The sequence below is a fragment of the Dermacentor variabilis genome, chromosome 8, assembly GCF_050947875.1.
Source record: "Dermacentor variabilis isolate Ectoservices chromosome 8, ASM5094787v1, whole genome shotgun sequence".
Taxonomy (NCBI): Eukaryota; Metazoa; Arthropoda; class Arachnida; order Ixodida; family Ixodidae; genus Dermacentor; species Dermacentor variabilis.
Window position 1 is genome coordinate 109,464,337 of NC_134575.1, and position 10,360 is coordinate 109,474,696.

Consider the following 10,360-nt stretch of genomic DNA (forward strand, 5'->3'; position numbering starts at 1 on the left):
CTTTCGGCTATCCCGCTTGCGGAAGAAGGTATTCACTATCCTCATATTATTCTGTTCCGCAAACTCTACTAATAACTCTCCCCTGCTATTCCTAGTGCCTATGGCATATTCCCCCACTGTCTTGTCTCCAGCCTGCTTCTTGCCTACCTTGGCATTAAAGTCGCCCATTAGTATAGTATATTTAGTTTTCACTCTCCCCACCCCCGATTCCACGTCTTCATAGAAGCTTTCGACTTCCTGGTCGTCATGACTGGATGTAGGGGCGTAGACCTGTACAATCTTCATTTTGTACCTCTTATTAAGTTTCACAACAAGACCTGCCACCAACAAGAAATTCAATAGATTTAATACTTGGTTCCTCGGTCCCACGGCCGGAATGTCTCCCCCGGCTCGATCAACCCCAGTGAGCTGACCCATGACCAGGCGCGAGGTCTCGCCAACTGCGCCGGTCCGCAGAGGATCGACCAAACCACGGACCAACTGTTTACTTTCCACGATATCACTGCTCACTACCAGCTGGGACGCAGGCAGTTTCCGGCTCCAGCCCCGAAGCTACGCAGACCCAGGCCTCGGTGCTGAGAATGCTGCAGACGGGCTCCTTTCCGTCTCGATCCAGGCTGAGCCACTACACTCCGGTTGTGGGTCCCCGCTGCCCCGACTGCGGCGAGGAATGCTCTACCTTGAACCACATGCTGCGGCAATGTTCTGCGTTGCGCCACTCGCCTTTCAACAGGCAAGAAGACTGGGAACAAGCCGTCAAGAGCGGCGACCTTGAAGTACAGCTTCGGGATGTCCAAAGGGCCTTCGACAGGGCTGAAGATCACGGTCTTCCGCGCCCGGCGCAGGTGCGGCCCGCGACTACGACAACGTAGTGCCTTAGGAGCAAATGAAGTTTCTTGTCTGTCTGTCTGTCTGTCTGTCTGTCTGTCTGTCTGTCTGTCTGTCTGTCTGTCTGTCTGTCTGTCTGTCTGTCTGTCTGTCTGTCTGTCTGTCTGTCTGTCTGTCTGTCTGTCTGTCTGTCTGTCTGTCTGTCTGTCTGTCTGTCTGTCTGTCTGTCTGTCTGTCTGTCTGTCTGTCTGTCTGTCTGTCATACTTTCTGTCGATCCCAGCACAGTGTGGGATGTAGACGTGTTAGGCAAGGTAAAGTGCAGTGATCATAGGTTAGTGATGTCTAGGATTCGAGTCAGTTTGAAGAGAGAAAGAGTAAAATTGGCCAGGAAGAAATAGACTAACTCAGACGCAGTAAGGGTAAAAGCAGACCAATTCACACTTGTACTTGGAAACAGATATGCAGCCTCAGAGAGAAGAGACGAAGAGGACATATAGTTGATTAATGAAAGCACAGCTAGGCTGGCTTCATAAGAAACAGTTAAACTGGGAGTTCAGAGCACTAAGGCAAACAGTAGGTAAGCTCTCCAAAGTAACAAAGAACCTGTTAGGAAAACAAAGAATGAAAGTGTCCAACTCAAGAGATAAGATGGAATTCGCGGAGCTATCAAAACAAATCAACACGGTCAAAATAAGGGATAATCAAAATTCTAACGTGAGAAAGACTGAGGAAGCGGTAAAAAATAGCCGCTGCATAAAATCAGTCAGAAGGAAACTTGGCAAAGCACAAACCAAGATGTACGCACTGATTCAGTAGAGATACCTTCAGTCATAGAGGCATTGCGTAATCAAGGAATACAGACTGCTTAAGTAAATATCTTGCAAAACATCTACACAGATTCCACAGCTACCCTAATTCCACACAAGAAGAGTTGGAAGATACCAGGAATCTCTCCAATGCGCTGCGTGGTTGAAAGAAGTATTCAAGCTATTAAACTGGGAAGACTTAAGAGTAAGGATCGACGGCGAATATCTCAGCAACCTTCGGTTTCCAGATGACATTATTCTATTCAGCAACACTGCAGACGAGCTACAACAAACGATTGAGGACCTTAACATAGAGAATGTAGGAATGGGGTTTAAGATTATTATGTAGGAGGCAAAGATAATGATATATAGCCCGGCAAGGGAACAAGAGTTCAGGATCGCCAGTCATCCTGTGGAGTCGGTGAACGAGTACGCATACCTAGGTCAATTAACCACAGGGAACCCTGACCATGGGAAATTCACAGCAAAATGAAAATGGGTTCGAGCCGATACAGCAGATATTCCCAGCTCCTGAATGGACGCTTACCTTTATCATTCAATAGGAAGGTGTACAATCGGTATATTTTGCCGGTGAGGGTATATTATACAGTATATAAACTGTATTTTTCCGGTATATGTTGACAGACGGGGCAGAGACTTGGAGACTGACAAAGAAGCTTGAGAACAAGTTAAGGACCGCGTAAAGAGCGATGGAAAGAAGCATGATTGGCATAACGTGAAGAGATAGAAAGAGAGTGGTTTGGATGAGAAAGCAAACGGGTATAGCCGATATTCTAATTCACATTAGGAGGAAAAAAATCGAACTGGGCAGGTCATGTATTCCGCAGGTTCGATAACCGTTGGATAATTAGGATTTGAGAATGGATGCCAAGAGAAAGGAAGCCCATTTGTGGACGGCAGAAGACTAGGTGGGGCGATGAAATTAGGATGTTGGCGGGCGGTAGTTGGAAGAAGTTGGCGCAGGACATGGGTAATTTGACATCGCAGGGAGAGGCCTTTGTCCTGCAGTGAACACGAAATAGGCTAGATGATGATGATGATTATGATGATGATGATGATGATGATAGTGATGACGAGTTTCAATTTTCAAGAGCACCAAATACACGGACTCCCAGGAGACATGTCGCATGTTTCTCAAGGGGCACGTGACTGCGGCTAGCCTCGCGATAATTCCCAAATCCTTCAACCACCATCATCGCCTACTCTGGTGCCCGGGCCACGCGGGGGTACAGGGGAACGAAAAGGCTAACGCGTTAGCTCGAGGGTTCACTAACCGAGCGACGGCGTCCTCTTCTAACCCCAACCACCCGCACTATCCCTCACAAAATTCCACCAATTTAAATGCCAAAGACATCCTTGCTCATCAGCGTGGAGTCCGCAGAAAATACCCGCCGCCCCACCCACAACTTAACGGGGAAGAGGCCGCCGATTGGCGTAAAATACAGACCGGGGTGTTCCCCCGTTTAAAATTGCTAAACGCCACGTATACCACTCGTTATAGGGCCAACTGTCCTTGGTGCGGTGGCATACCTACCCTAATACACATAACCTGGGAGTGCACTAAGCACCCTCATAGGCTAAATGCCAGTAGGACAATGGAGCAGTGGGAGGCACAGCTCGCCCGCTCCGACCTGGCAGGACAAAAGTCCTTAATTAGCCAGGTCAGGCAGGCGGCAGAGGCCAGTGGGGCCCTGGACTGAGAGGCTCCGACCACCCCTCCTTCAAATCTTTACAATTGCAATAAAGTTTCTCTCTCTCTCTCATAATCGAATACGAATAAGAACAGTTAAAATGTCATATGTGATTTGTTTTCGAACGTTCGAATATTCGCCCTACTTATTGAAAATAGAGCGAGTGCGTTGGTGCAATTTGTTCTTTAACAAAGTTTCGTGTGTACGATTGATGTTACGCTAAAGTGACAGCCAGCACGGAGAAAGAAGACGACCAAATACGCTTGTCTTTGAAGCGGTTCTGTGATGGCGCAGCAACCCTTGTGTCGAACACCAGCGTCTCAATTCTGTGACGAAAAAATGATGTGTATCCACTTCCCGTATCGATGATGTTACCGACTGTCTGGATTCCATATCCTGATCTTCATCTGTGGACCTCCGACCTGGTTACTGCTAGATATCCATGCATTCAGCCGAAAAAGACGAAATCGCTTTTGTGACACCAGAGGGTGTGTTTGAGTTCAGCGTCATGCCGTTTGATTTAAGAAACGCCCCTGTCATATTTGAAAGGTTTATGGCCACAATACCGTGCCGCCCGAAATAGTAGATGTGTTTATCTTGACGACGTCTTCATTTTTGGTCGCACTCTTCCACAGCACAATCATCGACTTCCCGTTCTTTTCATGTGTCTTGAACAAGCTGCCCTTACTACCAACTCAAGAAAATGTGAGTTGGGCCAAGGAGATGCGCTTGTACTTGGCAAGCATGGCGTGCGATCATACCCATAAATTGTCGCTGCCGTTAATGACTCTGAACGAACGCAGTCACAACGTGAGCTCGGGTGTTTCTTGGGTCTTTTCTCGTACTTACGAAATTTCTTGCCGAACTTTGCCCATACCATCAACCCCCTTACTTTGTTGCTGCGCAAGGATAAGCCTTTTACCTGTACAGCATATTGAGATTTCTCGTTTCGTCAGCTGAAGTTCCTGCTATCTCCTGTACTCAACGTCGTTGTTTTGACGCCACTGCCACAACAAAATCGCACACCGGAGCGAGCCAAATCGGTCTCCGCGCCATCCTCGTATAGCGTTTTTACGCCGCCGGGCACACCGTTGCTTACGCCAGCAATTCATTAAGCAAGGCCGAGCAGAACTACATCGTCACAGAGCCGAAGTGCCTCTGTGTCGTTTTCGCTGTCCATTAGTTCCGCCTGTATCTATAAGAAAGCCGTATAAGAAAGCACCACTAACTATGATGAGTGGTTGGACAACGTTATCCGTCTGGTCTCCTTGCTCGATGGGCGCTATGTTTTGAGAAATTTCACTTTGCAGTCCGTTACAACAGCGGCCGCCATCATAAGGACGCCGACTGTGTTTCGAAGCTTCCTATACCAATAACAGGATGTGACACTAATAATTTCGATGAGATTCTCACTGCCATCGACGACAGTCTTTTCCCCTGCCTAGCCACCTTCCGGGAAGAGCAGTACAACGAGCGCAGCCTGGATGCCCTCTTCACGCCAGCTGCTCAGCTGACCGGTAACAATGGCTTTGTTATCTAATATAGCCTGGTCTACAAAAAAGAATTACGTGATCGATGGCTCGCACCTCCTCTTAATAGTTCCTAAGAAGTTGAAAACACACACGGAAGATCACTGAACAGGCCCGTGTACGGCCCGGTCCACGAACTGACCTCTGGTCGGTTAGATTATCTAGTGCGGCCCTGGGCATCGATCAAACCTGTAATAGCCCCGGCTCTCCATGAAGCCAGTAATAGGGCGGTATGGCATCGGTAATTTTTCAAAACTGCCTACTATAGGTAGAAAACTTTATTTTGCCAGCGTCAGGCGGGGTAATTAGGCGTGGTATCTTCCGGTGCGACAGATGGCAGTGCATTGATGTTGCATGCCTACCTCCTCAGCTGATTCCATAGCATGGAGTTGGGTGTCCAGGCTAGAAGTGCGCACCACAACACCCCATGCTTCAGGTGAGGAAGAGGCCATGAGATTAGGAGAAGGTTTGTCCTCCTCGCAGTGCCATATCATGTTATTCAGAGTCGCTAGTTCCCCAGAGCATCTACAGAGTGGGCTCAGTCGCGTGGACAGCGATGTAGAGCCTGTGCTAAGGCGGAGGATGGGAAACACATCTCCTTCTCCCTCCCCCTAGGGCGCTTACTTTGCCCCTAATCCCGCTTGGCTATCTCTTGATCAGGTGACCTGCAACATCTGGCACGCTGGAGGACGGGCCAACAATTTGGCAAATGTACCACAGGTTTTCCTATCGTAGGTTAAGGCACGAGTATAATTGGTTAAATATATAATCTTTCTTTTCATTTTACCTGTTGATTTATCAGCACAATGGCAGACAAAGTACTGACACAGTCAGAACTATCTCTAGAAAATTTCCTGTGCCACGGATCGTATCTTCACAATTATGTTGTGCCTCTGTACTTGTCAGTTTCGCCGCGCGACCCCTTATCACCCGCAGACAAATGGTCTCGTCGAGCGCACCAAGAGAACTATGACAAGCATGTTTTCTATGTGAATACCAGGCACGAAAATTGCATTGACATCTTGCCTTTTACCGCATACGCCTACAATACTGCAAAGCATGAAACCATCGGCAACAGCGCCTTCTATCTTATTTATGGTATACAGTCCCACAGCTTCCTTGACACCATTCTCCCTTTTACTTCTCAGGCGGACTTTTACATCGCCAAGGAATTCCGCCACCCTGAGGAAGGACGTCGCATAGCTCAGCTCCGTACGCTGGCACCCCAGGACTGCCCCAAAATCCCCAACGGTTCACGGCATATGAATTTGTTGTACGCAAATGGGGACATAATATGAATATAGAAGCTGCTTCGCAAGCACTCCTCGTAGCACAAGTTCCTGACTCTTTACACTAGGTCTTTAGTCATCACCGATCGCTTAAGTGATTTGGCATGTTCCTTTGCGGCTCGTCTCGTGCCTCATTGCTACCGTTCTAAGACCCAGCTTGTTTATGTCGCCCTTCTGAAGCGCTGTCATCCCCGTGACTCGCAGTGCACGTAACAGTTAGTCACCCAGCGGTCTCCGTCTGTGCACAAAGGAGTGCTACGCTAGTGTGAAAGCAGGGACGGATGAAGAAACGGACGAAGTGCGCTTGTCTTTCGAGCGGATCGGTGTGGGCACGGCAACCATTGTCGCATAGTTAAATAAGCCCTTTCCAAAGCAAGATTACGATATGGACAGCACAAAAGACGCATAGTAGATGACACCTAGTGGGCCTATTAACTTTGATTCCGGAGAACTTCATAATGCACTACAATACTTGAGAACTGTATGCTATGTAAAGAACACACAGTGTCTCCATATACTATGTAGCTATCACAGCTTAACGTATCGTGAAGCAATTGCAACAGCGTTCTTCAGAATCTTGAATGCATTTTGTACTGTTATTAAGAATATATGCGTGCTAGATAATATTCTACATGTTCCTTGTGCGGCGCTCTTTAGTCATGTTTCTGGCAACTGCGTGTGAGAACAATCACTTATTAAAAAGTGTGTGATAAAAACTTTAAATTAGAAACAAGCCGGTGACTGCCATTCCTGTTTCAAGTGTCGTTATATTTGTTTTTTTTTTTTGGTGTATACACATACAGATCCTTTACAACATCGATATATGAGTGCTTGCTAAACTTTATATAAACACATTGCTGCCTTGTTTACTTACGTGTTGGTTGCGGCACATTACCAACAATAATGCAGTGTTTCGTAGCATACAAAACTTCGTATTTTGGGTTCACGTGTTTAGGTGGTGTTCGGCCCGCTTTGAAGGGTGGAGGAAGTGGGAGGAGGGGCAAGAAGCAGAGTTACTTTGCAGCTGTTAATAGCGTCACTGATGAACTGAAATAATTGCAGATAGCTAATACTTTATTTCCCGCACTTTCATGTATAGGGTAGTAATTGTCGATAGGAAGCAGCCCTGCGGTCTACACAAAACAGCAAGTGGAGTTACCTTTTAGCCAAGGACTACTCCTGAAATCTACACCTACCAAGCATGAATTGACACGTATTGACGGTGAAGAAGCAAACATCGCCGAAAGTGGCAGTTAGGAATATAGCTCTGCTTGCGATGGTGGTATAGTAGCTTTGGCGTTGGGCTGCAAAGACGGAGGCTCCGGATGGAAGCCTGTGCACGGCCGCCGCATTTTGATTGTGGTCAAAATGCAAACACTTGTAGTGTGCCTTGGGTGCAAGTTAAGAAAGCTAAGATGGTCCAGTTTATTCTGGCATCCCTTGCTACCGCGTGCCTCATACTCATGTTAGAGTTTTCGCATGTAAAACTCAAGATTATTTTTTTCGAGTGAACTCTTTACCGCGCAGAATTGTGAAGCAATGACAACACTGGAATCACAATGATAACACCAAGGACTGTTGCCGTTCGTTGAAACAAAACGTGACGGGTGAAGAGCATCCATTGTTTATGCAAATATCATCATACATTGGAGAGTTATCGCTGCTATTCCCGTTCATTCGAGAGTGAGCAGCATCAGCATTCATCAAGTCGTGTGCTAAGTCTTATATGACAAGGCTCTTTGACATATAATGGGTGACTACGTTAAAAAAATTTAGAATGAAGCACGCGCGCATTCGCGCCTGTCGATAACTTGATAATTCTAATAATCCTGTAGAAATAGTCAGCGGGAAAAAAAAAACATTGTACGCGCGACGTCGGGTGCCCGGGTCACCTGTGTCATTCCCGGCACATACACTCGACCAACTGTAGAACGCGTGTAGAACGCGTGTCAGGCTGTAGTAAAATTATGCTATTTCACTTTGCTACGCAAATGAACAGCTAGAGAAATGACACAAAGCGAAATAACGACGATCCATTCTGGCACAGCTTTTCCTTAGGAACATTGCGAGCCAGGTAAAGGCATTGTTGCCTTTAATTTTATATATATTTAGTTAAGCGCTTCGTATTTTCCCTCGTAATTTTCGCGGTCCTTAATATAGACTTTCCATATTGAGCAAACAATAATTTAGTGTTTAGTGTCATCAGACTAAAGACAATACGGCTTCAGGAATTGCTGAGAAGATTTACTGCCGCTGCGTAATTATCAAGAGGAGAGCGAAATGCTGCCGTACTTTCATACTTACGATTGATCTTTATATCAGCTGCCTTTCCTTTGTTGTGGATCTCGACCTCCAACGTAACATTACTTTGGCTGAAACATAGTGGGCAGAAGTAGCGCTTAGTGAAGACTGTCGCTTCACCGCCATTAGATGAAAAATCGACAGAGGTCACGACTCCGCACCTTAAGCCTTGCATACCAGACGTTCTTTAGCGGCATGAAACGAAAAAGAAATTTTACTATGGCTGCTAGCATAATTTCAGAAACTTAGCTAAATTATTCGATGATGTGGCGATTACTTCTACGAGAAATGCAAATGCTAAATTGAATTAACACATTTAACATTATTGGCTTTTACGTGCCAAAGCCACTTTCTGATTATGTGGCACGCCGTAGGTGAGGACTCCGGAAATTTTGAACACCTCGGGTTCTTTAACGTGCACGTAAATCTATACACACGGGTGTTTTCGCATTTTGCCCCCACAGCCCAACACGATAGCCACTGAGCAACCACGGCGGGTAATAAACATATTTGCACTAATAACATATTGAATTTGCTGTTTTCCGGAACACGTTTCAATTTACAAAGTGTAGCCCGTGAGTTCGCAACGTGTGTCGATGTAGAGCAGATTCTCAAGATTGTACCAGTCTCTAGATACTATTTTAGTATCTAGTAGTTTTTTTTCAAGATACCTGATGAAATGCATTGCCGTTCCGGTTACTTTTGTGTTGAAATGCATAAAGGGTTGTTTTGAAGAAATAAAATTTAACAACAGTGCATTTTTACCCCAACTTTGACGGCGCATATATCGAAACCAGTGCCATCCTCGAAATTCCTTCGAAGCGAATATGCCATGCAAACTCACTAGCTGCGTACGATTCTCAGATTGAAATTTGTGCCCTAAATTATTACCTAAAAGTCATTCTTGTATATACATTATTTATTCAATACGACGCTTCCATTTCTAATAGAAATATTTGTCGCCTCATCGAATAATTTAGCTCGGTGCTTACAATTATTACTCCCAAATTATCAAAAATTTGGGGCAACGAAAGAACGCAAAATATGCGATGTAACGTAACGTGCGGACAAGCATCACCAGGTTTCAGCAAATGCTGTGTCTAGTGTGACGCAAAAAAACGTTAAACTGCTGAAGTACTAGTGAAAATTAACAGAATTAAAGATACCAAACTTGGCCGGTCATAAATCCCACACGTTTTGGCCAGGTGAGGCGAGACAACAGGTTATTTTGTTAAGGTGCATGACCACTGTATTGTTGTCAGGGCCAACGTGGTCTCCTTTCAGAATAAAAAGTAATTCTCTGCGGCCATCTGAGAAAAGCCGTAAGGAGAAGTGATGGGAACCGTATAGCAGCACGTCAACCTTAGGTCAACGCAGTGTAATTATGATTGAATAGAAATGACGGGAGGCGACTCGTGCACAATTAAAATAACAGGATTCCGTAGGCATACCGCTTACAATCTTTTCAGCCTGCGTAAAGATTTTATGACTTTTTTCGTACAAAAGAACTGTCATTATCAGCGCAAGAGATAAAACATGTCTTGTTTCCGTCATTTTGATGCATGCTCACTTTGTAGGATCCTTGATCTAAAGCCATCCTCCTCTAGTTATGCCGAGAAGCTTTGGACAGGAAGCAGGTAAAAAAGTGAGAACATTACCTTTCCCATTCTTGACGCTAAATTACGAAACAAAATGATATATTGAAAGGTTCTGTAGAAGTATCCAGACATACGTACAGACAACCCTGAAAGACAAGAAAAGTTTTATTGTTACTCTTTGCCGCAAATGCACATATTCACTTGACCGAACAACATTCACTGCTCGGTCACCTAACGAATTTGTACTATCACTTGTACGTGATGTCTCACAAAAAGGGAAGCGGTGAAAAAAGCCG

General features: G+C 45.6%; 1 long non-coding RNA gene across 1 annotated transcript in view; it reads right to left on the reverse strand.

The window, feature by feature from the left end:
• Window positions 1-8,537, reverse strand: part of LOC142591223 (uncharacterized) — a 32,049-nt gene extending 23,512 nt beyond the window's left edge. Inside the window, exons 1-2 of the long non-coding RNA XR_012830396.1 lie at window positions 8,470-8,537; window positions 7,040-7,135 (exon numbers count right to left, since the gene is read on the reverse strand). This is a non-coding gene — a long non-coding RNA (uncharacterized LOC142591223). The remainder of the gene's footprint in view (window positions 1-7,039; window positions 7,136-8,469) is intronic.
• Between the last annotated feature and the right edge of the window lie 1,823 nt (window positions 8,538-10,360).